The 27667-nt window shown below is 34.2% G+C and overlaps 1 protein-coding gene across 1 annotated transcript in view; it reads left to right on the top strand.

Moving 5' to 3' along the window:
- The window catches only part of LINGO2 (leucine rich repeat and Ig domain containing 2), a 532972-nt gene that overhangs the window by 26526 nt on the left and 478779 nt on the right, over nt 1-27667 (top strand). Inside the window, exon 2 of the mRNA XM_037133994.2 lies at nt 7194-7279. The gene's annotated coding sequence lies outside the window, so the exon portion shown is untranslated. The remainder of the gene's footprint in view (nt 1-7193; nt 7280-27667) is intronic.

The raw sequence follows: 27667 nt of genomic DNA, 5'->3' as shown, positions 1-27667 counted from the left end.
AATGAGTCTGAAAGACAGTTGAAGTAGTTGAAGATTTTGAGCCCAGGCTAAGGAGTTAAAAATGGGATTCCATTTTCCTTCCTCTCCTTCCGCATTCTATATGTAATGGGGAACCTTAGGAACATTTTTGAAAGAGGATCAACAGAATCCTAACTTTGATTTAGAGATTTTAACCTCATGAAATTAGTGAAGGACTTTATGTAGGAAAAGGGCTCAAGACTGTTGAGACAGATGACAGTTAAGAATCTCTCGCAGTAACAGAGGCAAGAAGAGGCGGGAGTCAGATATAAAGAGGTACCCACATCTTTTGTTTCTTCAGGAAAGTCCACCAACTCTCTTTCAAATGGTAGATCATAAAAAAAAAATCAAGGCCCCAAAATAAGAGTCTGGATAATATATAATTAAATTTTTTAATTAATGTTAAAATTAATCCCTGACCTACATGTTCCAGTTGTTTAACTGTCATCCTGCAAAATTAATGGTCACTGGTTTTGTTCTCAGTCAGGACACATGCCTGAGTTGTGGGTACAGTGCCTGATCAAGATATGTAAGAGAGGCAACCGGCCCATGTTTCTCATTGATGTTTCTCTCCCTCCCTTCCCCTTTCTAAAAATAAATAAAGAAAATATTTAAAAACATTAAAATTAAATGAGAAAATTGGTTAGAAAGCATGGAAGCATTTTTGAGTAGACTGAATTAGAGAAGAGGCTGAAATTTTTGAAGCCAGTTAAAAGGTGTTCAGGTATTCCAGTAAAACATTAAACCAAGGGTATTAAAATTCTTGGGTTTTTCTTCCCAGCAATACTTTCCCCTTCACTATTGAACTATCTTCCTCCCCACCACAATCACCTCCATATAATTTTTCTCCTTGTTCGTATCAAAAGGTGATCTAAACTATTGTCTGTTTATCCCACACTTGGATCTTTCAACAGGAATCCTGAGTGTTTCTTCATCTCCTTTTGAAAAGAATAAACTTTTCTGAATAATTGACTTGGAAACATAATCAAGGTCAATATGCTTTATACTGTGGAGTCACTTAAGTATTTATTTACAAAGAAGTGGTTGAACATAGAATTTGAAAATTCAGTCAAGTAAAATGACAGGTTGGCTCTCAGAAATAATGATGAAAATGAACATTGGTCACTTTTTGTTTAACAGTTTCAGTGTAAATCTATTTTGGGAAGAGACTATACCTTTTTGTGCTTTTAAAGGTTCTTGATTTCTTACTGAATCTAAGTGATACCATTGTTAACGTACAATGATTATATCAACTCTGGAAATTTAACTACATATGAAATCACAATAGGACATAATCTTCAAACTAGACAAACATAATTTAGCATGGGGGTTGAAATTCTGTTTTGAAAGTGGTGGTGAGAAAATGGAGACAACTGTATTCTAACATCAATAAAAAAAGTAAAAAAATTCTATTCATTTAGTATCTATATCTCAGGGATGTAGATATTTAAGAAATACATAAAATGTGGGAAATGTTTTATCTCAAAGTTGTACATCACACCACTATTTAATATTATTTAGCAAAAGGAAGTAGCATAAGTATGCAATAGTTGCTTCATTAAATTTGATGCAGCTACTGTATAGTCTATTATACAGCCACTACAAAGCATGATTATGTAAACAAAGGAGCAGCAAAAAGCTTAGGAAATAATTTTAGTGAAAAATATAGAATATAATATATATGATATTATTTTCAGTGCATCTCTGTATGTTTGAAATAGTTAATAATTTAATTAAAAAAATCCTTATATATGTGTGTGTATGTGTACCATAATTCCAATAGTTAAGATATGTTTTGGTAATGCTACTCCTTACAAGAGAAATGACAATTTTATGTATGACCAATGGCGTGACTGAAAGTCTAGCATACCTGAATTTAAATCTCAGTTTTACCACATTCAAACCATATAACTTTTTTTATGTTTGTATAGCAATATATATCTTTTTTTAGTTTCTTTTATTTTATTGTTGTTCAAGTACAATTGTCTCCATTTTCACTCCACTACACCCCCTCCCCACTCATCCCTGTCTCCCACACTCAAACCCACCCACTGGCAGAGGGCTACACCACCTCCCAGTCATAGGTTTTTAGGCTTAAGTGGATTAGAGCCAGGAAGTGCTTCTCCCGAAAGAAAATGGGGACTCAGGCTATGACATAATAGCCAGAGAGCGAGGGTCCATCACCCCCTTTTTGCTGCAGCCTCCCCACCCGATTCCTTCCTTGAGGGCCTCCCAAGTAATCGTGTCTGACTTAGGTTGCCACCCCTCTGAGGGGTCTTACCTGTTATTGACTAACCGACCAAGAATTGGGGGCCAAAGATGGATGAAGCAGAAGCAGTGCTCCTGCCAGGGAGATAAGCTTTGTCTCCTTAGTGGCTCACAGTCTGAAGGTCACTCACTCAGCCTTATCCATGGGGGCGGGAGGGTTACAAATCCTGAAACCAGGCAGAGAGGGTTCCCAACAATACATCACATAAACAAAATGAAAGACAAAAATCACATGATCATATCAATAGATTAAAAAAGCATTTGATAAAGTATGGCACCCATCTATAATAAACACATTTACAAAAGTGGGAATAGAGAGAGCATTCTTCAACATAATGTAGGTCATATACAAGAAACCTTCAGGCAGCATCGTACTCAATGGCAAAAACTAAAAACTTTCCCGCTAAGATCAGGAACAACACAAGGATATCTAATTTAAAACATATAACTTTGAACTAATTCTTCCACCTAAACACTCAGTATATGAGTAGCTTATATTTGAATGAATCAATAATTAGTAATGCAGTACTTGGTCATTCATAAGTACCCCAAAATTATAACATATATTATTGATATTAATTTTATTAATATCAATAAATGGCATACTATCATTATTATTAGTTATTAGCATGTCACTTATTAATTAACATACTATCACATTAATTAAATTAGATGCTATTATTTTAATTAAATGACATACCATCACATGTATGAACTTATATAAACACACATACCCAAGCTAGTATAGACCTAATAAATGGTAGCTAAAATTTGTAAGGTAAAAGATGGGAAATATAGAAAAATGTAAAAAAAACAAGGTTGCCAAAAATCTTATTAGCCAGTGACAATAAGCCAATATTTCATTTACTGTGTTACGTGCTATTAAATTCAGTGGAGACTGCACTAGGTGACATTAAGATACAAACTTGTTTTCAAAGCAAGTAAAATCTTTGTTTATTCCAAATTATTGATAAATTACAAAATAAATAAAAGCAGAACTGTATAAGATTTGCTAACTACTTACTGTTGATTTCAAAGAAATGACACTTTATTAAAAGTGGAAAACATAAGTTTAAAAATCTTTTATTAGTAATAGTTATAATAACATTTTTCAGATATAAAGTGCACACACACACACTGCAAATTATCCAAATACCACTTTGGAATTATCTGAAACTACTATCTATCATCTGAATGCTTGGTATCCAAAGTGTAGTCAGTGTATCAGCACCATCAACATAACCTAAGCTTGTGATAAATATGGAGTCTTGTGCCTGCTCCTAGGCCCACTGGATCAAACATATGCAGTTTGATTAATGTACATATAAATATCATGTAGCTCATATACACTTTGCATTTGAGGAGCAATGTTATAAACCAAACCAAACCAAAGGAGGGTGGGTGGGGGAGGGGGTGGGAAACAGCTTAGTGGAGTTGCACATGTTTTAGCAGATTGATTCAGTTAGAACAACAACATGCTGTTATGTAACTAATGTGGTCTTTATATGTTATTGTTTTGTGTGAATAAAACCAAAATATATGCCCTGAATATAATACCAGTGCTTCAATTCTACAAGCTATGTCAGTGCTGTTTTTCATTTGGCCTCTATTTGTCAAAGCTACAGATAGGACACAAGTGATTTAAGGGTCTCTAAGTATTTGACCATAGCTTATAGAAACTAACAAAATTTCATTCACAAAAGTCCAAAATTAATTTTATATGTATTATCATCTATTGCCTACTGAATGCCATACTGAGAATATTACAGTTAAGATACTTTAAAAATAGTGTAAACTAATATATATAGTTATGTTTTTTCCTTTCATAAGGGACTTTTATTTGTCACCATTAAAGTCTGAATTTTAAATGGATTCTAAGACTAGGAGCTCAATCTTATTCAACAACTTGTTCAACTTTAGCACCTGCTAAAGCATTTCCAGTAGCATTTCCAGAACTGCTACCTTCACCCTAAAGCTCCATGACTTTGCACATTTCAAACTTGGGCTTCTTCAGCATTATGACTTTTTTTAAACAAAAACATTGCAGAGTAAATAAATAGGTTGGCAAGCATTTTCTATGTATTTTCCAATGCTATCTGGAATCAATTTATTGACCATTTCTTTCAAGTTATTTGCTTGCACCTCTAAGGTGATGATTTCCATTGTCTTCTTCCAGAGTTGATCGACTTGTTAAGGCTGACACAAGTGGTCTTTCCACATCTGACTGTGGCATTCTTTAGTACAGCAAACACAGAGTAGGCAAATCAAATGACCATCAGTAGTTTTGTCATAAACATCAGCTTCAATCACATTCTGCTATTTTTTGATCATGGAGCACATTTTGTCATGGGTAAGATCCATGCCATGGATATTAAGTAGTTTTTGCCTTGGACATTCTCAGAAATTAGCTTGAATTTTCTAAATGTAATTTCATCATTTTTCAGTTCAACTAGATTTACCTCAAAAATGTGACCCTTGAGACCATCAGACATGATTTTTTTCCTGGTGTTTTTCCAAAATTTATTTTATTGAACTTGGCCAGTGCCTTCACATCACACCAATACACCTAAGAACATAAATTGGCCACTTTCTTCTCCAGTCTTCTTTTGCCAGTTTTCATAAGACACTGGTTCTTGGCAACTACCATGGCACTGATCAGAGAGCCAAGGGGTACAGTTACAGTCTTCACTGTACTTCATGTTAAGAAAAATATGAAGTATTGTTTTCCTAATAAAATTTGTTTTAATATATCAAAAGAGCAGGTATAAATGATGGAGTTGGAAAACATGATTTTTATAGTGATCTATTCGCTGATTATTTAAGTCCAAGATTCTCTCGTCTTCCTTTTGAGAAAATAGTAAAACCAAGGAAGAATAGTAATTAGAATATATTTACCATCTATTCTTAAAGAAGAAAATTTTAAGTGCTACTTATTAATAGCTCAGGCCTGATCCATATGATTCCTACATTCCAAGAAGAGAGATAATAGACAATTAAATAAGTAAAGAATATTTTAGGGGACACTTTGGGGCATCAGAAAAATTCTCTTTGAGAAAATGACATGCTGAGACAGAAGCATGAAAAGGATCAAAGTTCAGGACATTTCAGGTTTTTATTTCCTGAGAAGCAAAGTCCTTAGATGCTGAAGACTGTGATTTATCAGGAGAAGACAATGTGGAAGGCAATAAAAATGAGATAAAACTGGGTAAGATATTATTTCAGAACTAAATTGTAGCTAGTTCATGTCACAGCTTCTAGGGCATGATATAATGATTAGATAATTCCAAGTGCAATAGAAAGTCACTGAAAGATGTTAAGCAAGGTAGTCAAATGATTTATGCTACAAAAATTTATCCTTGCTAGAGTGTGAGCAATGGATTATATAGAAGAGGCCATGAGCAGGATCAGTGAGAATAGGTAGAGGAAGACTTGCTGTAGTTTAGGTGGCAGATGATGAACTAGTAAAATGAAGGAGCTGCATGGCTTTTAGATGATTGGCTACATAATTACCATGGAAAAAATAAGTTATTAAGAAAGATGCTCACCCTTCTGGCTTTAACTACAAAGCCAGTGTGTCAGTTCTCTATGAAGTATTAGAGAAGACCTAGAAAGTTATATGGTGACAATCAAGAGTTCCGGTTTGGATCCTTTGAAAGGTAGTGAATACCTTGGAGATTGGGAGATGGGCTCTGGGAAAGGTCCAAACTCTCTACTCCATGGAATAGGAGCAGTGGATGTTGAATACTTTACTTAAACTGTGCCTCAGTTCTCTCATCTTTAAAAGTAATGAGGTTAATAATGCCTGCCTTACAGTGTTGATATAAATATTAAATTAGGTCATTTCAGAAAATGACAAAAACAGTTTCTGATACACTGTGGGCAACAAAATAATAATTATCACTAATATTACTGGTCTCCGAAATAGCAGTGTCAAGTAGATAGTGCAGTATATAAGTTTGAGGTTTGAATGGAAGTCATTGACATTAACATTTTTTAAGAATGCACTGGTGTCACGTGTGCATGTGTATAACTTAAATTTTCACAATGTTTTGTGTGAGCCAGATTACAACAACAACAAAAAAGCATTTCACTTTATTACACACATTTGCAGTTAAGGAAACCTGTCCTGGAATTGCCTTTACTGTTTTTTGACTTACTTTTCTTTTTCCTTTATCTTTCTGTCCTGTCATGCACTGCAGAGGAGGGCTGAGATTGAGTTGGGAAGTAGTGTTAGAAGGAATACAGTCACCATGACAATGGAAAAACTCATATTCTAATATAAAAAGTATGTTTCATTTTCCCCTTTCAACATTATAATTACTCCACCAGTAGACTCAACCTGTTAATCAGTTGTATTTAAATTTTCCTGCATAAAAAGATTGTAACTATTTTTAGTAAAAGACTTCCAGATTCATTTAACTATTACATACTTAGAACACAAGAAATAATCTATGGATTGCATGTAACTTTATTGTCAAATTTTAACCTTTTAAATGGCAGATTTATTGACACAGCAAAAGTATTTTCTTTTGGGTCTCTTCTTCTCTGCAAAGAACAACATGATAACAGCATGCTATTTTGCCTTCTGGAGATGAAGGTTGAAAATCTTTAAATATAAAATTTGAACATGAATTTTATTTATTCATTTATGTAACAAAAAGGAAGTAATTTAGTAAATGCCTGGGTAAGAGATACTGTGTCATTTCTGGGAATTCCAAGATAAACATGACACTGTACTTGCTTTCAAGATCCAAACCTCCAAAAATGTAAAGTTGGTCGATCTTTATTGTTTCTTTTTAATTGTATAAAACAGTTGTTATGTAAATTTGAATTATTATTGTTGCCTCTGGATCCTTCTAGAAGCAAGTATCATTTTTGTTTGTATATTTCTCTTTTTTTTTTGGCAGTCTTGAAGTAAGGTTATACAAAAAGGTGCAGAGCAAAACACTGAAAGCGGCCACCATCAGCATGAGGACCCTGGCAAGTCAAACTGGTAAGTGCAAAAAGTGATCCATAGGAATCTTTTTTCTATCAATCTGTTGATATTTTTCTTATGCAACAAATTCTCAGAATTTACAAGCAAAAAGAAAAGTGTTTCTAAAAGAAGATTACCTATGAAATTCATTGTCATTACTTGGAAGATCTTATGGAGGTGGTATTCTGAGGGAAAAGCCACCAATTTTGTTATAAACATGTATTTAAAATACTATTTGACCTTGTAAAAGATGCTTAATTCTTTGGGTCTTAGATTCTTTATTTTAAAATAGAGATTATAATAATTATCTTATTAGGTTTTGCATATAAATAATCAAGTAGTTTCTTTAGCATAGAAAGAGTTTAAATACATTAATCTAATATTTACTGAATACTTTCTATGTGCCAAATTTTAAATGCTAAATACTTTAATGCATTATTTTATCTAGTACAACTCTTGAAGCTATTTTTACTCTCATTTGACAGATGAAAAAACTGTGCTATTGACAGATTATTTGACTTGCCTTTAAATCACAAACTGCTTCTTGAGACAGTTGTTTAAGTGCAGTTCTATCTAATGCCAGGATTTCTGTCCTTATATTTATTCAGAAAGCCAACAAACTTTTACTGGATATCTAAATATGGCCACCTTTTTTTAGCTGAATTGCCATGCTATTTCCCAAATGTTTATTACTCAGAATATAACTATATATTTATATGAGGTATTATAATTTACAAATAATTGATAAATAAGTAATTTTGTTCAGTATTTGCATTCTGTGTGTGGAAGACAAGGTAGGGATAATTACTTATATTTTTACAAATGGAGAAATTGAGGTCCCAAAGGTTAATTGCATCACTGGATATCTTGTAGCTCAGTTCTTCTCAGACTCTGTGGTTAGGGGTCAGTGTATTTTTAATCCATTGCTGACAGAATGTTTTTTAAAGTTACTAAAACTTAATTATTAGAGAAATAAAATGATTAAAAAGCAGACACCAAGTAGACACTCCTCATTTCTATTATTATTTTATAGACATTAAATTACTCTAAATGGGCATAAAAGTTCCAAATCTTTCTCTGTTTCCATGCTCCTCGCAGTCAGCATTTGCAGAGGGACACTAGCCTGTAGGGCAGGGAGCAAACTGTAGAGCCCCGACAGAGCTAATTACAGGGTGGGGGGAACCATAGAATAATGAACAAATAATAACACAAGAATAGCATTTGTGTTTCACATACTCACAGTTGTAAACCTACTTTTGCCCACCATGTAAGATGAAAACCTCGCACTGAATCCCAGACCTTCCACCTGGTCCAGACCTTTTCCAATTATTCCATACACTTCAACATAAAGCTAGGGATCTTTCTTATTATGTAAGTGACAAGAAGATCGAATTCCAAGTTGTTCGCCTAAAACAAGTGCAAGAAAACTGACAATGACAAAACGTTTTAAAAGAATTATATGAAACTAGTGACATGAAAAATGTGAAAAAAAGACTGGAAGGCATATGGGAATGACTAATTTTAAATTTATGTGTAAGAAATCAATATTAAATGTTTTGGTATGTGGTATATTATTGAAAGACTTCTCGAGAGATGCTTTTTTCTTTTCTTTTTCTTTTATTTATTTTTTTAAAAGGAGAAGTTAGGTTATATTTAGGAGATTGTTGGTTCATCAAAATAGAATAGGAGCTTCACATTATTCCAAGCAATAAAAGTAGATTTTGGCCAACTACGGCATGAAAATAAACTTATCTCTTCACCTCTCGGAAGGGATCTTAAAATAATGTTACTTACTCACTTCAAAAACTACCAAAGAGAATTGCTGCACTTCTGGTGCAAAGTAAAATGCACATTTAGTCAGCAATGAAAATTTACTTTGTAAGGCAATTATGTGACTTTCTAACCCCTACTAATGAAATGGGTCCAACTATTTAAAAGTATTTAATAGCTATTTTGCCATTTGTATCAAAGGAATATTGTACAAATATTCAGGAATAAGTTTTGGTTGTGAGTAAATATTACAGGAAGATTCTTTTTTTTCTCTAAATGATGCTGATGATATTTATTTAATATAGTATAAAATATCAGAAATAGTTTTTGTTTTTGTCATTTTAAAGTTCTACTCTATTAGTGCTTAATGTAGCTTAAAGTGACTATAAAGGCATAGAGAAAGATGAAACTGTATGACATTCAAAGGTAATACTTTCAGTCAATTTATTATCGATTTCCAAAGAGATGCCACATTTCTAAATGGAAATTCACTATCTGAAGTAGGCAAACCCATGGCCTTGAATAATATAGTCTGTGTTCCTCACTTACTTTATGCCCCTTGACTCACAGATCCAAGATTTGAATCACTCAGAAATTAGGCAGTCATACCTGGGCACCCCTCTTTAGTCGGTGCCTTCATATCTATATTCATTTGAGGATTAGTTCTCCTCCCTCAGAAAAGAACAGAAAGGAAGGACTTAAAGAAATTCATTGCCTCCAAAAAGAGAGAGTGGTAGTCCCAATAGTCCCAACAGTCATAGTACGCATGGTGACGATGGAAACGGTTCATTCTCTCTCTACCTCTGTCTCTGTCTCTCTGTCAAACCCCACCTCTGTGTGTGTGTAACAATACCCTATCAGATAGGGTAGAAAAGATAGCCCATTAACAGTACAGTAGAGGTGCTTTATCTGAATGCTTGTTACTTATTGAAATTTTGGCTTGAGCCTTTTCACAATCCACTCTTCAACTGTGCCGCTTAGATGATTTTTGTTAAAAAAACAAACAAAAAACCCAAATCAGGTTTTATCAGTATGACTAAAAGTTAAGTGTTAGTCTCCTGACTTGTCTACTGAAAAACACTACCCTTCAATAGATTTTGTCATGTTTTCGGATGAGTAAGCAAACAATAGCAACAACACCATCAAAACCAAAATGATTTGGATAATGATTATTTGACAGGGAAATTAAGCCTCAGATGCAAAATGTATATAAAGCAATGAGTTAACACAGAAACCAAAATAGTATATTAGAAAAAAAAATTCTTGTTATCTTTAGATACGCATTGATTGACTTAGAAATAAAAAATATAGGTGTGTCCAACCTGCAACCCATAGGACATATGCAGCCCAGGATGGCTATGAATGCAATACCAGTACAAGATCATAAATTTACTTAAAACATTATGAGATTAATTTGTGGTTACATATTGCAATGTATTTAATGTGTGGTCCAAGACAACTATTTTTCTAGTGTGGCACAGAGATGCCAAACACTGAACACATCTGGGAGAGGTTGAAAAATTGAAATGCGAAAGATTGAAAGAAAACAAAAAATGTAACAAAAGAATAAGATCTGCCATTGAAGCCAACAAATAATATAATCAGATTTGTTGAAAACAAACTGAAGACACATTCCTAGCTTGAAGAGCACATAGACAATCAATGAAATTAATGACAGAGAAAAAACGATCTATATGGAAAACAGAAATCAAACATGTGGACGATTGCTCATGATAAAAAGAGAAAAAGGATAAATAAAAAACAAGTACTAATCAAAGAATAACAGGGAAAACTCTTGCTTACCACTCTAGAAGTTATTTGCTAAGATCTGAGATTTTTAAATATTGCACAGGCAATTCCTGTTCATTAAAAGTTAGGAAAATCTTGAAGTCAACTGAGATAAAATATTATTTTGGATCTAATACTTTAAAAAATATGCTTATGTTTCTATACTATAAAACTGGGTTTATTAAAGGTTTTCTTATTTTCCTTACACAATCTGTGTGATTTGTATTAACCTAGAAGAACTATCAATACTGAATAATTATCCACGTGTAAATACGTAGACAAAAGACTTGAAATCAGCACACCAGTGGAATTATTCAGCGATTTTTATTTTCTACTTTAATGTTTTTTGTTTTCTGACACATGAAATAATGCTATATTATTGGTCAGTTAAAGACTTTTATTGAAATATACTTCAGAACAATGCACAAATAATAAGTGAACAGCTTAATAAATTATCACAAGTCCACAAAACATGACCACCTATATTTAGGAAATAAATATAACCAAACATAATTGAAGATGCTATTTTTCTTTCCAAGTCATGAATCCCAATCTTTTTTTAAAGACTTTATTTATTAAATTTTAGAGAGAGGGGAGAGAAAGGAGAAAGAGAGGAAGATAAACGTCAGTGTGTGGTTGCCTCACACACACCCCCTACTGGGGTCCAGGCCCATGTCCTAGGCACATGCCCTGATTGGTAATCAAACCAGTGACTCTTTGGTTTAGGCTGGCATTCAATCCACTGAGCCACACAGGCCAGGGCCCTAATCTTCTTACCTTATGATAAATAATTTTCTGAATTCTTATACTATGCATTGCTTCACTTTTTTATGAGTGGAGCAATAGAGTTTGTACTTGTTTTATCGTGTGGCCTATTGTTCTCAGTATTATTTACATGAGATTCTATGTACAGCAGTAATTTAATTTTCAGTGCTGCATACTATTCCATCATGGCTAGTTTGTGGCTCTTACATTATCATACATGTCTTCTGGGGCATGGGTATGCACATTTCTATAGGATATACAATTATAAGTGGCATCATATATTTAAGCAGATATTGCTTATTTCCCAAACTAGTACACTAATTTACATTTTCAGTAACAGAATATAAGAGTTCTAGTTGTTCCATATCTTTACCAATAATTGGTGATTATCAGGGATTTTTTATTTCAGTCATTCTGATGGGTATCAAAGGTGTCTTCATGGTATTTCCATAATAACTGATAAGGTCAGTATTGTTACCCCTTTTCAACAGTTTCCTAGGTAACCCCCAAATTAAAAGTGAATGGAAATTGAGAGGTAGTATTTTTAAAAGGTTGTAGCTTTATTCACCTCCACTGAATGACATTCAGGCTAAAGGGACCTAAACCTCTCTTTTACATAGGAAGGTAGAGCATATACAGACATATGTCATTAAATGTGTGCAAGCCTGGCAATATCATTCAATGTATCAATTTTGCTCAACTTTTACTTTCCAGTTAGCTAATTAATGCATTGCAGTCTATTAATTTTGTCTTGTTTCATTGGGTATAAACCAATGTTCTCACAGCAGAATCACAGTTGAGTGGTGATGATTAGAGTTTGTTTTTTTTTGCAGGGGCATGATTGTGCACTCCATTTCTGTGTTGGGAAAACTAATTATTTGTCCAGCCATTCAAAAGTAGGGATGGTCATGAGCTATAGGCATGAAAATAATCCAGGAGAGCATCATGGTTTTGACAGAGGGCCTAGGGCTCTCATCCATGTAACAAGTATAAGAGCTCCATCAGTTTCCTAGGCATTTCCTCTTAGGGTTTATTTGTGTCCAGCACTATTAGTTTCCAAGCAGTGTGAAAGCCTGGCTGCTGCGTTACTGAGACAATTTTGATGTGCATAATTTAATACCATGTTGTCAAGTGGCTGATTATTCTTAATGAAACTATATTACCAGAAATTAGCTAGATATAATTTGTGGTTGACAGAGGCAGAGTGTGGGATGGAGGACTATGCCGAAAATGGTCAAAAGACAAAAATTTTCAGTTATATCGAAAATAAGAACTGGGGAGACAATGTACATGGTAATATAGTTAACATTGCTGCATGTTATATTTCAAAGTTGTTAAGAGAGAAGATCCTAAGTATTCTCACCACAAGGAAAAAATGTCTTTTGGGGGATCTGTTTGAGATGATGGATACTAACTAAAACTGTTATGGTTATGACTTCACAATATAGGTAAGTTGAGTCATTCTGTTCACCTTAAGCTTATATGGAACTTTATGTTAATTTCATCTCAGTAAAACTGGAAAAAAGAAAATTAGCAAAATGCAAATGTGCTTTTAAGGAGATAAAATATACACATATAAAATCTACCATTTTAACCATTTTAAGTGTACAGTCCTATAGTAGTAAGTACATTTACATTATTTTGCAACTGTTATCAGCATCCAGCTCTGTAACTTTACTATATACCAGCTTCAATCACATACGAATACTCTTCTTAACAGCTTTCTCCTCCCTTTGTAGCTAGGGTTTGTTTACTCATTAACATAGATTTATAATTATTTTCATAAACATCTCTTTTAAATTTTGTTGAAAATAAAAAAATGAAATTACAAATCTAAATTTTAATAATGCTGTTATTTTTATTTGTATATTTACTTTTACCAGAGAACTCTCTATTTTCATATGACTTTGAGTTACTATCTGACATATTTTCATTTCAATATAAAAAACTCCTTTTAACATTGCTTGTAGGGAAGATCTCATGGTAATAAACTCTCACAGAATTGGTTTGTCTGGGAATATCTTAATTTTCCTGTCATTGTAAGGAAAGTTTTGTCACTTATAGAATTTAGGTCAACCATTTTTTTCTTTTCTTTTAGCACCTTAAATACATCATCCAGCTACCTTCTGTCCTACTAGGTACTATTGAGAAATACACTGAAAGTCTAATGGAATCTGTTGTATCTGATGAGTTCATTTCCTCTTGCTGTTTTTAAAATTCCCTGAATTTGTTTTTAAAGAGTTTTGTTATAATGTTTCTCAGTGTGCATCTCTTTGGGTTAAACTTCTTAGCATTTGTTGAGCCACTTGCACTTGTAGATTTTTATTATTTCCTCAAATTGGGGACGTTTTTCAGCATTATTTCTTTATCTACTCTCCTTGTCCCTCCTCTGTCTCCTTTCCTGTTGAAAGTTTCTTAATGAGTATACGGGGCCCTTCAGAAGTCACGCCAGCTGTGTGGTTGGTAGGGTATGTGAAGGTCTCCCACAAGAAGGACATCAATTCAAAAATTTCACCTAAAATGTGATATGGTTTGCTTGAGTGTGATACTGTTATATTACAGAATTGCATGCTTATGATTTTGTAATAAAAAGGGCATCATTGTGCCAGGCCCTGTACTGATCTGAGCATACTTATATGTGTCTGGCAAGACCCTTATGTTCTGTAAACTTATCTTTATTCTTTATCTTTTTGTTCCTCAGGCTCAATAATTCAAACAACCTGCCTTCCAGTTCACTAATTCTTTTTGCTTCCAATTCAAGGCTGCTTTTGAACCTTACTAGTGGGTATTTCAATTTAGTTATTGTATTTTTTAGCTTCAACAGTTCTAGTTGGTTCTTTTTTATAATTTCTTATTTTTATTTTCATTCTGTTCAGATATCATTTTTCTGATTTTCTTGAGTTCTTTGTCTAAATTTTCCTTTAACTCCTACAGCATATATAAGACAATTGCTTTAATGTCTTATCTGGTAACTCTGATGCATGTGTTTCTTTAGGGACCATGTCTGAATTTTTAAATTTATTTTTAATGTGCCATATTTCTGTGTCTTTAAATACCTTGTGATCTTTTGTTGAAAACCAGGTATTTGAAAAAGAAGCCACTTCTCTCACTTTTTATAAACTGGCTGTTTCAGGGGAAGTACATAATTAATAAGACCAGTTTAGGCCTTTTCAGATCATGTGTCCTGTCTGAGCATTTGCATATACTTCCTCCCTCTCCACTATCCCATAAACACTGTAGGTCTTTGATTTTTTTTTAGAGCACCCACAAAGCTATCTTAGTCAATCTATAGTTGTTCTCTTAATATTTCTGTGGGGTAAAAGAGCCTAGTGCAATGATATGCTAATGTTACTTTTAGCTGTATTTAAAATCTCAATTTCCTGAGGAGTCTTACTCCAGCTTCTTCTCAGTACCTTACATGTTCTACTGTATCATTTGTCCATTATATCTTACCCCCAATTGTCCATGGGTCTGCAGTACCCCTGCAGCTTTTACACTTCGGCCGCTGCTGTACATGCATTTCAGTGTGTGAGCCACGCTGTTCTGCTGTCTCCCTGTCAGAGTTCAGGGTCAGGTCAGACAAAAACCACTTCTTTGCCAGCACCCAGACAGTTTGGAACATTGCAAATATGTTCTATGTGGCTCTTTCTGGCATAAGAGAGGGAAGTAAAAATTGGGCCACTTCTTCCTGACTCTGCAGCAGTGCACAAGGGAGAGAATGGTGTAAGGGTGAGTAAAACACCACAAGATTTGCTACCATTTTGAATGTGCCTCTTCTTTAATGGGCATTTGTTGGGTTTCTGTAGGTCACTAACTAGTCTCCAGAGTGATTATAAATTTAGTTTGGTCAATATGCATTTTCCCACATTCCCTGTAGGGGAATAATGACTTAGATCTTCCAAGTCCACAATCTTTTCCTAAAATTTTTAATTGATTTATTGGGGTTAGATTGAGTAAAACCTTATATAGGCTTCAAGTGTACAATTCTATAACACATCACCTGTACGCTGCACTGTATTCAATACCCAAAGTCAAGTCTCCTCCTATCACAATTTATTCCCTATTGACCCTCTTTCGGATATTTTTCAAAATTTTTGATGCAAATGCTTTCTGGATATAATATAACACTGTCATTTGAAAGGAAAAGATTAGTTTGCTACATGATTTTACTTATATTATGTGATGGCAGTAAGGAAAGCTCTAGTGGACTAGCCAGTTTCTATTCAGTAAAAATAATGTGTAGACAATAATATAAAGTAAGAATATTACTGACCTGAATTTCATCCCAGTTTTCTAGTTTTAATCCATTCTCTGTTATGACCTCACTTTTGACGGGGAGAGTGCACATGGTGATGTATAAGGAATTATGGTTTGTTTCAGGAACGATTTCAACATTGACATAGAAGGATTCCAATGACTGTAAGAGATGTTATAAAACTGTCATCATAGGGAAGATAAGAATCACTAAGGCCTTCATGTCAACACTAGTCCTTCTATATTGCTTACTACTCTATGATTGAGGGGGGAGAGAACTGAGGTTATGAGTCAACTAAGTTAGAGCTATTTTTGTTGGTAGATCAAATCAGTCATTTTATCTCTGTATTTTGGCACCATAGTTAGAGTTATTCTTTTCTTTACCTTCAGTTTTATTTATTTTCTTTTTTATATTATATTTTCTATTGTTGTTCAAGTACAGTTGTCCTCATTTCTCCCTCATTACTCCCCCAGGCCCTACCCACAACCCACCTACCACATTCAATCCTCCCCCCACATTGTCTTTGTCCACGGGTCCTTTATACATGATTCTTGATGTATAAGCAATAATTTTTATAATTCTTGAGTATTTTATTGATTATGCTATTACAGTTTTCCCAACTTTTCCCCTTTATCCCCCCTCCACGCTGCCTTGGCAACCCTCCAGCATTCCCCCTTTCTTAGTTCATGTCTAAGTTCTTTGAGTCCTCTGTTTCCTATACCATTTTTATCTCTTCCTGTCTGTTTAATGCCCACTAATGATGCCTCTTTTTCCCTGTACTTTTGCCCCAATCCTCCCCTTCCCCATTGAACTCCCTCCATGTGATGTCCATTTCTCTGATTCTGTTCCTGTTCTGGTTGTTTGCTTAGTTTTTGTCTTCCTTGTCTGTGGTCTTTTCTCTTATGTTCATTTGTGGGTAGCTGTGAGTTTGTTGTCATTTTATTGTTCATATTTTGATGATCTTTTTCTTAGCTAAGTCCCTTTAATGTTTCAAATAATAATGGTTTGGTGAAGATGAACTCCTTTAACTGAACCTTATCTGGGAAGCACTTTATCTGCCCTTCTGCTCTAAATAAAAGCTTTTTTGGATGGATTAATCTTGGACGTAGGTCCTTACCTTTCATGATTTCAAATACTATTTTCCAGTCTCTTCTTGTCCCCAAGGTTTGTTTTGAGAAATCTAGCGGGAACTCCTTTGTAGGTAACTGTCCCCTTTTCTCTTGCTGCTTTTATGATTTTCTCTCTTTCTTTAATCTTGGGTGACTTAATGATGATGTGCCTTGTTGAGTTCCTCTTTGGGTCCAACTTCTTTGGGACTCTCGATGCTTCCTGGACTTCCCGGAAGTCTATTTCCTTCACCAGATTGGGGGAGTTTTCCTCCATTATTTGTTCGAATACGTTTTCAATTTCTTGCTGTTCTCTTCCTTCTGACACCCCTATAAATCAGATATTGGAACATTTTAGTTTGTCCCAGAGAATCCCCAGCCTCTCTTCTTTTTTTTTTTTTTGATTCTTGTTTCTTTATTCTGTTTTGGTTGGATGTTTATTTCTTCCTTTTGTTCCAGATCATTGCTTCAAATCCTAGTTTCCTTCCTGTCACTGTTGGTTCCCTGAATATTTTGCTTTTATTCATTTTGGATATCTTTCATTTTTCAACCAAGCTCAATCAGTTCTGTAAGCATTTTGATTGTCAAGGCTTTAAATTCTCCATCAGATAGGTTGGCCATCTCTTCATTGCTTAGTCCTGAGGTTTTGCTCTGTTCTTTCATTTGGACCATATATCTTTGTCTTGGCACAGGGATAGGTTGTAAGGGGATGGGGCCTTAGGTATTCACTTGAGCAAGGCAACCCTCCTTGCAGCCTGTGGGGGCGGGGCCAGAGAGAATAGTGCAGCTCATCTGCTTGTCTCTAGCACACTTTTCACATGTGGGACTGGCAGAAACTCCTACCAAGGCAACCCCAGTGGTAGCCCACGGACAGCTCTGAGTCTCAGTTTCCCCTTAAGTCATCCCCTCTGGCACAGCCTGCCAAGCTGAGCACCCAGCCCCACCCCTCAGCCCTCTCACCATGTTTTTTCTGAGTCTACCCACATGGTCCTGTCGCCTTACTGGTCTGGTTGTTCTGGTTTATTTTTTCCTTAATTACCTGGTTGTCAGAGTTCCATGCAGTCTGATTTTCAGGCTCTTTTGGTTATTTATTGATTTTAGATTGGTTGCTATCCTCCTTTTGGTTGTGTGAGGAAGTGAAGGATTTCTACCTACAACTCCATCTTGGCTGGAACTCCTAATTTTAATAATTTTAAACCAATGTGTAACACTGTTCCCATAGTTAAGCAATAGATGCATGTGATATATAGATGTTTGGTAAATTCTATTCATTAGCTTTATGTTTAATGAAATAAAGAAAACTTGGCATTTAAGTAACCATTATAGTAAAATCAATGTTCTACTAAAAATCTTAAGGTAGGGACCTATAATTAATTTTGTATAACCACATTCTTCACTTTAAAGAGCCAATGATAGCTTTAACCATGAATTTCTAAATGAGTTTATTCATTTGACAAAAGAGTGAAAATATTTGGAGGTAATATGAATATCATAATCTACTCACGTAGGCATGTGTCTTTACCCCAGTGTTATACCCCAGATATAACTGATAGATTTCTTCCACAAATGTAGCTTTTAAGGTAGGAACATTTATAATTAGGTTTAAATTAAGTGAGCTGTATGTTTAACATGTGCTTCAGAAACAAAAATCACTGGCTAATAGCCAAATAAAACAAATGAAAGCAAATAATTCTCATGAATGGGGATTATTAAAAGCAGAAGTTTTAAATTTGCAATCCTCTAGATAATTATAACATAAAACTTTATTTTATATCAATTCATGTTTATTCTTCAAGGAAAACTAAACATGTACATACCCTTAGGGTTACATTTTTTTCTGATAAAAGGGAAAGAGAAGTAGTTATATTTTAGCATTTGAATAGAATTTATGCCAATCACACTAAAGCTTGGATGTGGTGGTATATAGAAATGCATTTTCTTATTTAATTACAAAGAAAATTAGATAAACATTGTGTTATGAAATAAGAATCACGACCTAAACAATTAGAATTGTAAGGTAAAATAAGTTTCTCTGGATAGAATGACACCTTCTTCCCAACCTTAAGTGTTAGGGAAACTTTTGGTCTTGATGAGTTCTGTTAAAAACCCAGATGAGGTATTGTGTGGAAAACTAATGGCAGCATTTGTTGATACTATATCATTGATGAATTCTCTCTTTATAGAGGGATACTGTGAAGAATATTAAGATAAAAAATAAGCTCATTCCCTACACTTTGATAAATAAAAATAATATTTATTATGACAAAAGGAAATGAATACAAGGTATTTAAAATTTGTTAAGTTCCATTAATTGTTTTCTGTCAAGTGTACTCAATTAAAACAGTTAACAGAGACTTAACCTAGCTTCATTAAATCACTATGTACTTCTTTATTTTATTTTTATCACTGAATTAAAAAACCGTGAACACTAACCTTGGGTCCTTCTCCTTCACTTAAGCCGTATCAAGAAAATGACTTTTTCACACAACTACATATACCCAAATACACAAGCAAATACATAATTTAATAAATAACAAATAATAATATGAGTAAACTGTTCTGAGCATTCATAACTGTAATCCTACTTTTCCCAACTCCTTTATTTGTGTAAGTCAAAGTAGAAATGCATGATTTTTCTTTATTTTCAAATTTATTTTTATTTTTAAAAAATTTATTATTGTATTATTTTTATTATTGTATTTGTTGGGGCTACACTGGTTAATAAAATTATCTAGGCCAGGAATTACAGGCTCTGTTGACACAAACTAGAGGTAATATTTAATTACTCTAAAATTTGTTTGATCATAACATTTCTTGTCTAAGCCAAGAAATCATTGATAATGAAAAGGGCAGTGCTAATAATTACATGGGGTTAAAGTGAATACTAGGATTGTTCCTGACAAACCAGAACATATGGTCCCCCAACCTAAAATGCCATTTTCTTGTCTTAGGCTTCTCTGCCCAGAACACGCAGCCCTTCATGGGGTTCCAATTTGCAGACATATGTTATCTTGCAAAACAATGTTAAAACAAATGTATGGTATCGCCCATTAAGGTGTCCCTGAAATGGCTTAGAAATCTTAGAATAAGCAGTTTCCAGTTTCTAGTATGGAAAATGTTGTCCACATTGGTAGAAAACATGGTGAGAACAGTGTGTGGTCTCTTTTCGAAATGCATGGAATTTGATTTCTATGAATTTCTACTCCTCACAAACCAAGTTACTCTATGAATTGATATTACTTCATTGAGCCTTTTCTTCTTAGCCTATAGCATGGTAGGGGGGATTAGAATAGAGGATGCCTAAGTATATTTCCAGCACTAATATTGTATGAGTATGAGCAAGAGCTATGATAAACTATCTTGCTTCCAATAAATAACACCGAAAACTAAAGATTCCTTTTATATACCACTGATGTGAATTCTTAAATCCCTCTAACAATGTTTGAAGGGAAAAGTGACAGATACAACCAACTCTATCATCTCCCGTATTTATTATCTTTGTTCATGCACCAAGTGTGCTTGATCTCTGTTAAAAGTGAGATGCCATTGAAAACCTAGGTATAGTAGTCATGGGGGATATACTCCCAGACACCCAGGGGATGCCTGAAATCACATATAGTACTTAAACTTATATATATTATATTTTCCCCTGAATGTACATACACTTTATGGCTTGTTTTGGGCATATCCAAACTGCTTTACTCTTGTGCTTTAGGCCATTATTGAGTAAATTAAGAATTGCTTGAACACAAGCACTGTGATATCCTGACAGTTGACCTGATAACTGAGATGGCTACTAAGTAACTGATGGGTAGAGAGTGTATAGAGCATGGATCTGCTCTGCTCCTTCCAGGTGAAATAGGGCAGGATCTGTGAAATTTCATTATGCTACTGCGAATGGTACACAATTTGAAACTTATTAGTTGTTTTTTACTGGAATTTTTTATTTAATATTTTTGACTGTGGTTGACTGTGGGTAACAGAAACCACCAAAGGCTAATTCATGGGTGAGAGGGGACTCCTGTGTAAGATTTTTTAAATCAGAGCATGATGAATGTTAGTGCAACATGGGGAATCTTTTATTGATTATGAAATGAAAATAAGGGCACTATTTTTGTAGTATTCACCCCTAAGACATTATTTGAACCATGTTATGTGTAACAGTTCTGTATTATTTATACTGAAAGAAGACTATCACCCTGCAGACCCTGTGACTTTTTAAATGATAATAATGGTGGCTCTGCAATTTTCCTCGTTGTGAATAGCATTAGGTTGTTTGGAAATCCCATTCACTTTCTCTGGTTCCATGGTAAAAAAAAAGTAATAAATGTTAGGACTAAGTAAAAGGAAAGATAAATGTAGAGATTAGTATTTAGAATAAGGACAACTTTGGAAGATAATACAAATTTTAGAAGTAGACAGATCATACTTCAAATCTTGGCTCTACTGGTATTGGCTTTATAAACTCATGCCAAGCTACTTATTTTCTTGAAGTCTTAGTCACCTCACTTTTAAAATGAACTGTTGACATTAAACTCAGAGAAGAGTTGAGAAAATGAAAGAATATAATAACTAGAATGGTCACGGTCATTGTAATATCACAGATCTTATATATTTACTTGTTCTTGCTTGAGAATCTTGAACGTTTGTGAAATGCTACTTCAACCACTTGACTTTGGATCTCATTGTCTTTCCAAATCTTTGTCTGTATTAGACTGTCATAAACTACCCCATCTTCTCCCCCTACCTCCCACCATTCCAAATGAGAATTTTAATGACAATGATTCACTAGCTGTACTGATGTCAGACCAGCTGATGAATCAGTCGGTAGGAACTGACACTTAGAAATCTGGACACAATGACAAACATTTAATGCTCAGTACAGTGATTACTTTGCATCCTTTCAGAATCAACATTTCCTTTTAGTATTTTTAAGTTTTTAGTCATTTTTAATAGAGAGAAAAATATGTGCCTACTTAAGTCATAAGAACTTTATTTAACAGAAAATGTATTACTATATCCAAAAGAATAAATTAAAAATGTAAGAAGCTCTGCAAGGTTTGGAACACACCATTCTCCAGACATCCTCCAAATTCCTGACAGTGAGGGAAGCATGGTGGGGGGAGAATACTGAGACTGTGGAGAGACTGCTTATATAACGATGCTCCTACAAAGGCAGATCAAGAATTATCTTATTATCTTGATATTGTGTAGTGGGTTTCCTAATGCCCATCTGGAACATTATTTTGATTTGTATTTCTTTAGAATCAACTTCAATTTACAAGACTGTCTTCTACCATTTTATGCTGTTATAAAAGTGAACCAAATATTTTTTGCAAACTGTAGCTTTCACTTGATATTAGATGGAAAGAAAAAGAGCATGACAATGACGAAGAAGGAGAAGCAATAGTGGACTTGAGCCCATGTGTTTAAAATCATGTTGTAGTTGCAATCGTGTCGAACCACATTCAGCTTTTGGGGATTAATTTTTTTTAATTTGTTACTTCTTAAAGTTAATTATTAATAAAATTGAAATTAAAAGGAAAAGAGACATGGATTCTAAACATTTAAAATGTGTCTGTATTATGAAGATGAGTTCTTGCTCACTACTTTTTCTTAACTTCTCTTGTCCTTCAGAAATATATTATGGCACAAATATATTATTGTGTAATACTATCCATCTTAAAACTCTTCATCAAATACCTATATGCTAAATAAATTAATTTCCAGTTGGACAATGAAAATTTCCTGTCATAAATTTTTTTTTATAAAACACAGTACATTTTCATTGAAAGAACATATTTCTTATTACAGGACATTAGGGTTCTCAAACTCCCCATTCCCCTACAACACTTTATCCTTATGTATATACTTAGTGGCATCCTTCATTTTTAGCAAGTACCCTACAATCCAGACCAAAAAGCCTTGCTACACTATAAGGCTGAGTTTTCAGTATTGGAATATATGTTTAAGTTAGCATAAGACTATACATTTTTAATAACTTTTTCAAACATACCAATATTTCTTTTATCCATAGGTCATTTATTTTTCAACTATAACCAAGAACATGACTAAAATCTTAAAGGGATTCTGAGATTTGAGAACAGATTTCATATCTCATGAATTTTTGCACATAATATATTTGCTCTTATATTAAGCATGATTCCAACTGGCTCTATTATCTGCTTTTCCAGACTACAGAGAGTTGGAAAGAGGGAGAGCCTTTTTAAATCACATCTACTGGCAGTGTCAAAAAGGAATGGCTGACCGAGCAGCTATGGATAAAATTATTGTGATATTGAAGTAAATCCTCAGATACCAAAAAATATGTGTCTAGTTTATTATGAGGTAACATGAATGTGTGATATGCCTTTGAAAATGAATTCTTGCAAGTCAGATGCTGGGTTTGGACATGTTGCTTCATGTTTATAAGTTTTCTTGTGCAAATTCAGAATAGAGTTGCTTTGGTAGTATTAATGTGCAAACATATTCTCTTCTTGTCAAATCGCATACCACAAAGTAGTGTTATGGTAATAGTACAGAAACTTCAAGACTGTTAAATATTTCTAGGTAGCCCTCTTTTAAGAAGCCAGATGATCATGTACTCATTTGGTAAATACAATATTTTCTAATCGTCTTCTGCAGACTAGAAATGCTTGTCGAGTGCTGAGAGTGCCACTGTGGACAAGATGTCATTCCTAACCTGAAGAACAAAAGTCTAACATATGACCCTGGCTCTTTACTAACATTCACACTGAATGTCCTTAAAAACACTAAATGAGGTAGCATGGATGAAATTTTCTAGCACATAGGAGAGATTAAATCAATGTTTGTTGATATCGATTCAACGAAGTTATCCACATAGTCTTCACGATAACCCAATGAGGTAAAAATTTCACCATCCATAATGACCTTCAAAATCTAACTAAATCTCCTGAGCTCAGATTCATTAACTGTAAGCTAGGTATATAAAAATTTTAACTTATATTATTATTGTGAAGATTCCAGAAAAGAAGTACATGTGAAATACATAGTACATTGTTGGTATTGAGTATTCTTACTTTGTAATGTTTTTTTATTTCTACAAAATGTGTTTATTCAACATAATTTTGCAGCAATAGTGATATATTTATTTTTATTTATTTTTAATTAAATTTATTAAGGTGATATTGGTTAATAAGATTATATAGGTTTCAAGTGTACAATTTTATGATACATCACCTGTGTATTGCCTTGTGTGCTAACAACCCAAAGTCAAATCTTTCATCACCATGTATTTGACCCCATTTACCCTTTACTTCCCCTACCCCCTGCCCTCAGGTAACCATCATACTGTTGTCTGCATCTGAGCTTTTGTATGTCTATTTTCATTGTTTGCTTATTTGTTGCTTTCAGTTTTATGTACCAAGTATGAGTGAAATCATAGGGTCCTTAACTTTTTCTGACTGACGTATTTTGCTTAGCATGATGGCCTTAAGATCTATCCCCATTATCACATATAGCAGTATCTTACATTTTCTTTTGGCTGAGTAGAATTACATTGTATATAAGTATATTTCCAGGGGATCTGATGAAAGAACTGGAACATCGTGCTGGATTATATTTTGTCCACTTTAAGCTTCATTTACTTTTTTGCAAATTAGTGTGAAACAATTTTGTGCTATAGTGATGGGAGATTTTGTACTAACACATATACTCAGTGTTCCAGTTTTTATTTTGTGTATGATTATTAAATAAACCCATGTTATTGCATTAAAATGATGTAATGCAGATTCATAATTCACATTTGAGTGCCATGTCTAGTTCACCGTTTGACACTGTATCTAAAATCCCCTAAAGATAAGTGCATAAGGCCTGTATCACTTTAGTCTCTCTGTGGCTTTTTTTGCTTTTACTCTCTTCCAGTTTTTGGAGGTCTCCAATTTGGGGCCAGAGTTCAAGATGAGGTAAGTATCTGTAGTCAGGGAAGATCTTTAAGAGCAAGCAGTTGATCCAAGAAGGTTCAGAAATGGGATGGAGGAGAATTTGAAGGATTGTCTATGACAAGTTAGGGTAGCCTGGCATGGTCATCAAACAGGCACCAAGGACAACATGTTGGGGAGCATGTAATAAGCACCCACCTACTGGCAGATGGAATTTGGGGAGGGCTGTTAATTCCCAAGAGGATCAGTGGTTTTAGTTTCAAAGACTTTTGAATTATTGGTAATATTTCTAGGTATAAAAAGACAGGTATGTTAACAGTGATTCGGCTAATATAACTGAAATACAGGACATTTGTCCTGATGATTAAGACCCATGGTTGGGTGAACAGAGGTAAAAATTGTTGTGGGATGAATAACAAGGCTGAAATTAAAAGAGTGAGAAAATCTAGTTAATCAGCAAATAGTTTGTGAGTTCTGAACCCATGTCTCACACTACATTAAATAAGCACAGGGTGATATGAAATGTGGTAGAGCACTGAGCATTCAGAAATGTATAGTGCAGGCCCTGGCTAGTGTAGCTCAGTGGATTGAACATGGGCCTGTGAACCAGAAATGTATAGTGCAGTTGTAGAAGTAATCATTTTATTATTAATAAAATAATTTTTAAAACTTCAGAGAATTATTTGTGACAAAATATTTGTTTGCTCCCAACATATATAATATCTGGTACATGATGTGAACTAAGGCTGAAGAACAATTTGTTGTTCACCTCTTAAAAGTAATCCTGCCCATTTGAAATTTACATCAAGTTCATTTTCCCAATAGATTTTCCCACATACTACAAACTTGAACAGCATTCAGAGAAATTGATAATTATAGTCTCCTTTGTAATTTGCCTTGTAAAATATTCTCATTAAGATTCACTCTGTTATACCCTGTCTGGATTGCTAATTCTTTTCAGTGAGAATGCTTTGGCTGAGTTGTGTTATTATTCAAAATTTATGCCTTCCAGCAACTTTTTCCTCAAAAAGCAGAGTGTAGTGATGACAGAGAAGAAAGGAAACCATGAATGTGAAATTCATATGCTATGTTGCTGCTTTATTCCCTTGGTGGGAAAGGTAGTTTTATATACCTGCAACTAGTACTGACATTAAAACTTCCTTTATGACCTGGTGACAATATTAAAGATTTAAATTGTGGTGTATAATTTAGTATAGCTTACACTATCTTAGGGTTTCATTCTGTGCTTTCCCAACATTTCCATCCTCTTTGAGAAAACTTTCATTTTACTGTGTGATCAGACATAGAATTTGTCCTGTGCAAGATAGCAAGTCCTGTGCTTTATGCAGGAAGACTGTCATGCATGTAGATCATGAGCACTTTTTAAACAATGTGACAGGTCAAGTTTTCTCCCTTATCTCCCTTGATTTATTCTTGCTATGCTCCACTACTTGACAGTTTTGCCTATGGAATTAGCTCTGTGATAGAACATGTTCTCCCATTATTTAAGTAGCTACTTAACAGCACTTCAGCAGTTTCAGGGAAGTGCTTTCTCCTTGTACAGTTCAGAAAATTGTTCTTGTTTCAATATTCAGGTAGTTCCCAAACTCAAGATGTGATGAGGAAAAGACAGCATTTAGGTTGGAAAAAGTGAAATATTGTTTTGAATAAATGCCCATGAGAAATAAATATAAGATGATTTATAGCATGTGAACATAATGAAAGTAGTTTCTCCCCAAAATTCTTTGTTTCCAATTATTTCTTCTATTTTTATAGACATTACTTGAATTAGAAGTTAGATGAACAAATATTTCATATGTTTATATGTCCAGCTTGTGTCATGCATATCAGAAGAAAAAAGAAACTTCATGGGTCTCCACAGTAATAACCTCAGATGAAGAGACAAGAAATGTCCCTGATTCCAATGTATATATTGCTGGGCAGTTCCTCACAGAACCTCAGAAACAATCACTTTGTCTATATTTCAGAAAGTGAGCAATCAGAATGGAGCAAACCTCTCACATTACAGAAGACTTTAGCAAGTCCAAATTTGTCTTCTGGTGTTCTCTCCAAATTTGCATTTATTCCTCTTCCTAAATTTCTTTGTGCATTTGGGAGAAAAAAAAGTATTACCATGCCTCTGAGATAGAAGACATGTAGAGACCAGAGACCTCCAGAAGTCTGGTGAGGCTATAAGTGAAGGCACTCAGGGCAGAGGTAATTCTTGGGTTAAAGGTATAAGTAAATGAACAGGCTGTGAAATTGGGCCAACCTCTATAGTCACATTGGTGTTGAATCTTAGTTATAGCACTAAATTACCACATGGCTTCAACAAGTCATTTTAGCTTGCTCATCTGTACAATGGCCATAATAATGGTATTTATTTACCCTAATAAAGTGAATGTGATGATTGAACAGCACACAGCTTGTAAAGCACTTAATACAGTACCTACCATAAAATGAACACTCAGCAAATACTGGCCATTATAACAAATGCTAGTTACTGTTTGAGAAACAAAACATATGATGACAAAAATTAAAATGAAGAAAATACATGGAGAATATATGTGGAAATATTAATATGCCGAATTGAGCTTTTAAAGGTGAATCTTTCAATCTGGCAAATGAAGCTACAGGATCTTCTAGATACAGGGTTATCACGAGCAGAGAGAATAGCACACTGACGGAATTTCACGGTGTGGGCAGGTAACTACCTATGATCAGACTGCAGGAGTATGCTGTGCAAGGTGGAGGAGGCTAGAGATAGGATTTTACAAGTAGGTAAGATTGTCCCAAGAAG

This window comes from Artibeus jamaicensis, unplaced genomic scaffold (assembly GCF_021234435.1).
Source record: "Artibeus jamaicensis isolate MK-2021 breed Jamaican fruit bat unplaced genomic scaffold, CSHL_Jam_final scaffold_1964, whole genome shotgun sequence".
NCBI lineage: Eukaryota > Metazoa > Chordata > Mammalia > Chiroptera > Phyllostomidae > Artibeus > Artibeus jamaicensis.
Note: the sequence above shows the minus strand (reverse complement) of the source record. Positions and strands in the feature narration are given on the sequence as shown.